We start from the raw sequence: 4,671 nt of genomic DNA, 5'->3' as shown, positions 1-4,671 counted from the left end.
CTAAAGCTTCTTTTTCAATGGTAGAGTACTTCAACTGTTGTTTGTTAAACTTTCGGGAGAAGTAACTCACGGGGTGATCGATGGCCTGTGCATCTTCTTGTAGAAGAACAGCCCCTGCCCCAACTCCGCTGGCATCGACCTCGAGCTTGAAGGGCTTAGAAAAGCCTGGTGCAGAAAGAACAGGAGTGCAACACAGAATACCTTTAAGGCTCTCAAATGACTGTTGACACTCACCGGACCAAGGAAGCTGTCAGGTGTCACAAAGGCTGAGATATCAGAAGCACGCCGTGTTAAAGGCACTTGCCAGCTTACTGACACATTTTGCAGGACCAATTTCTTCGATGCAGTCATCAATGAGCGGTAACGGGTGTGCATCGGGGACAGTGACAGCATTAACTTTGCGAAAGCCAGTGCAGAATCTGGGACTTCCATCCAACTTTGTGTCTAGCACACAAGGGGAACTCCAGGGACTGGAACTAGGCCTTGCAAATCAGTTTTTAAGAAGACACTCGACTTCCGTTTTCATAAGCTCCCTCTTAACTGGGTTAACCCTATACACACGCTGTTTGATGGGCAAAGGGTTGGTCAAGACCACATCGTGAGCTAGGACGGAAGTTTGTGAGGAGAGTGTCATTAAAAAGACATGCAAAGTCGAATATCAGTTTCTGTATATCACTTTCTTGGTTATCAGGGAGATGAGACAAGTAATTGGGCAAATCAGATAATACCTCAGTATTGCTTAGTCTTGCCCCCTGTGATGCGCATCACCAACTCATCCTCGTTTGAGCTCACCCTCAAAAATGAAGCCATAGGAGAGACGGTTGTCTCCACCTGGTGAGCTTTAGAAGACTCACTTTGGTCATCAGGGGAGCAGTACTTCTTCAGCATGTTGATATGACACTCTGGTAGGACGTCTGCGGTCAGGTGTTTGAATGACGTAGTTTGTTTCACAGAGCTTCTTATCTACAACATAAGGACCAGAACATTTGGTAGACAGAGCAGAACCAGGTACAGGCAATAGAACCAACACCTTGTCACCTGGCTGAAACAAGCGTGTTAGCGCCTTCTGGTCGTAGCGTCTGGCCATTAATATTCCAGTGAGACGAAGTACGTCCATTGACCGGAGTGATCCCATGTTAATTGTGTCCAAAAACCGGAGCATTCCCTAGCCAAGGAGCAAGCACGATGCGGACGATCCCTAAGTTTGGCGACATACTCCGGGATACTGCAAACGTTTTTCGTTGGCATGATCAAATGCTCTTTAAGAACTCTTAAAGGACCTCTGACCTCGTGTCCAAACACTAGCTTAGCAGGACTAAAACCTAGGGACTCCTGAACAGCTTCACGGGCAGCAAATAACACTAAAGGAACACCGTCATCCCAATCTTTATGAGACTCGTGGCAATGTTTTCTTAACACGCATTTCATACTCTGGTAAAACCTCTCTAATGCCCACTGACTTTCAGGATGATATGGGCTGGATGTCACATGCTTGATACCTAAGGTGTCAAGTACCCGGGCAAACACTTTAGACATGAAGTTAGTACCTTGGTCTGTTTGAACTACCTTTGGTAGACCAAACGTGGAGAAAAACTTCAGAAGTGCCTTGGTGATGACCGGGGCAGTGATTTTCCGTAGTGGGATGGCTTCTGGGAACCTAGTGGAGGCACACATGACAGTTAAGAGAAACTGGTTTCCAGTTTTAGTTTTTGGCAAGGGTCCCACACAATCCACAATCACCCTTTCAAATGGCTCTCCCATTACTGGAATGGGAATGAGAGGAGCAGGGTGAATCACCTGATTCGGTTTACCAGCAACTTGGCACACATGACATGTTCGACAATAAAGAACTACGTCAGACTTGAGTCCTGGCCAAAAGAAGTGTTTTAAAACTCTTTCATACGTTTTTGTTACCCCCATGTGACCTGACCACGGATGATCATGAGCCAAGGACATCACCTGAGAACGATAGGCTGTTGGCACGACAACCTGATAAATTGCAAAGGAGTCTGACTCCTCACAGGCATCACTAATCCAGCGACGGATCAATAGTCCATCTTCCATAATGTAGGCCATCTTCTTTGACTTGGCCTCTTCCTGACTGATAACAGAAGAGAGACATTTAGAAAGTGTTTCATCACTTAACTGGGCTGCCATGAATTCTTCCTGAGTGGCAGGCAGTTGTACAAGCTCCGAGCTGTTACTGGGTGATCCAGCACCAGCAGTCGGTCCGACGCAGTCATGTCTTCAAGAAACTGCCCTGTAGCAAGAAAAGAATCAGACAAGTCCTCTTCGTATTTCTTTGACTGGGCCCTTGTAACCATAGATATATATAAACTAGGGCCGGGACTCGATTAAAAAAATTAATCTAATTAATTACAGGCTTTGTAATTAATTAATCGCAATTAATCGCATTTTTAATCACATATAAATATTTGACCTGAGAACAGTGAGAAGCAATTTTTTTCACATGGATTTTAGTATACCATTGAATAATGACTGAATACATAAGCTTAAGCAACAAAACATTGTTAATTTGTTGGTTTTCGCAGAGTAAGTCGAAGAAGCAAGTGCAAACTGATAAACAAGTGACACCAACAAACACACAAACTTCAGTACTTGCAATCAACCACGAGGTCTATTAGCCATGGGGACTTTGAGTAGGTCACTCTTCAAGGCCGCCACGTTTTAAATTCACGCTAATTTTACGCAATTAAAAACACATTAATTAATTAGAATTAATTGCGCAATTTCAAGGGGCCCGGGAACTTATTATTTATTGTTAAATAAAACCTGCCCCGGCGGAAAGTATTGTGGGTTCCTAGTGGAAAGTCCCCGTATCCCGTTATATCCCTTGTTAATTTGTCACCTAAAAACAACTATATAGTCGGCCCACTCGTTCTGTTTGGTGTTACCTGATGTCTTCCTGTGTTTTCCTGTGTACCAATGTCACAATATAATAAGACCAGAAAAAAGTTATTTTTATAAAAGGTTTCCAAGACCTAAACAATGTTTAGATCTTCTTGATTTATGTTTTGATCCTACTATACTATCTTAGAGTACAGTTTTTATTAAACACTATTTACTCTGTCTTGACCGGACAGAAAAACCTCGTGTAAAATAAAACAAACCAAGAAAGACTAATTTCCACACTTATAGATTTATTATATGGTTTGTATAACCGATAACAGTAAACAACACAGGGACAAGAAGTTCGATTCCGTAACGTTTAATTGTTGAGAACCGAATTGTCTCACCATTGTACTCTGGCTAAAATATATATTTTACGATTTACATAAAATTAAACTATTAAATAATATTAAATAAAATTTATAATTGTTATATTATTTTATTTACCTTTATTATGTGGCCGTTTATAAATTATATTTATGGAACACACACACAACACACACACATATCGATAACGAAATAGACTAATTACAATAAAATATACTTTCCAGGTACTAATATTCATACGTCATAGTATTGATGTAGAAACTACAAATATTTTTTTGTTTGCCAACTTTTACCCAACTTTTAAACTCGTTCGATACCAAATAAATTTATCATTTGGGTATTACAATTACTTACTCTCTTGACCGGACACCCTTCTACCGCCGGTTCACCGTTTGCAGCCAGAGGGTAACCGGTCCGTCGCGCCACTCATAGATCACAAATATAATCCCGCCCTGAAATTGCGCAATTAAATTCTAATTATATGTGTTTTTCTACATGCGCAACTTTTTTTAATTGCCGTAAAATTACGCGTGAATAAAAACGTAGCGCCTTGCAAAGAGTACAACCTACTCAAAGTCCCCACATGGCTCAATATGACCTCGTGTTGATTGAAAGTACTGAAGTTTGTTGTTGTTTGGTGTCACTGTTAATCAGTTTGTACTTGCTTGTTCGACTCACTCCTGCAAATCAACCGGGGCACCTACCCTGTAAACAAAATTTTTTGCCTCTGCCTCCTTCGTAGCTATTCTCGTGCCAAGCAAACGTTTAATACGTTTTTCCTTAAACGTATAGTGGCGTCTGTGTAGTTCGGAGTTCATAGTGGAGTTACGTTTTGGATATCATCCGATCGCACCTTCGATCGCACCTTGCAATCGGGCTGAGCCGCTCATGTTCCTGGTGTGGGTTAAGCGCAACTAAGTTTGTCACCGGATAACGTTGTCTCTTAAAATAAAAAAAAAAGTAGTCCTAAAACCTTCTTATCCTCCTTAACTCCAGTTAGTGACCGTGAAAAACATAAAATAAAATTTAACCATGTCATGTGAAATACAACTTGCATAATAATACCAAACCCACGTTGACCGTAAATATACAACTGTGACAAAATACAAAACCGGTTCCAATAACTCTCTCAACCCTGACTTTACATAATCTAAAAAATTTAGTTCACAACCATTTAGTTGTTCTTCAGACAATACCGGAGACTTCGTTGTCTCTCTACAACAAGACTTAATCAGTCCCAAAGGTTACAAGACTTAACATGGAAACTTTCATAACACAATTGAATTTTTTGTTCTCACAATATCCAAATGTCTTTCCAGATGGATGGGATATCACGATGGACACTAGAGACGTTTACATGATATAAGGATTTATACGACATAACGATGTGAAATACCGTTTTTAACGTGAAAGACAACCAGAACCTATTCATGG

The sequence above is a fragment of the Notothenia coriiceps genome, unplaced genomic scaffold (genome assembly GCF_000735185.1).
Source record: "Notothenia coriiceps isolate Sejong01 unplaced genomic scaffold, NC01 NC01_scaffold00037432, whole genome shotgun sequence".
Taxonomy (NCBI): Eukaryota; Metazoa; Chordata; class Actinopteri; order Perciformes; family Nototheniidae; genus Notothenia; species Notothenia coriiceps.
This window is presented reverse-complemented; position numbering follows the sequence as displayed.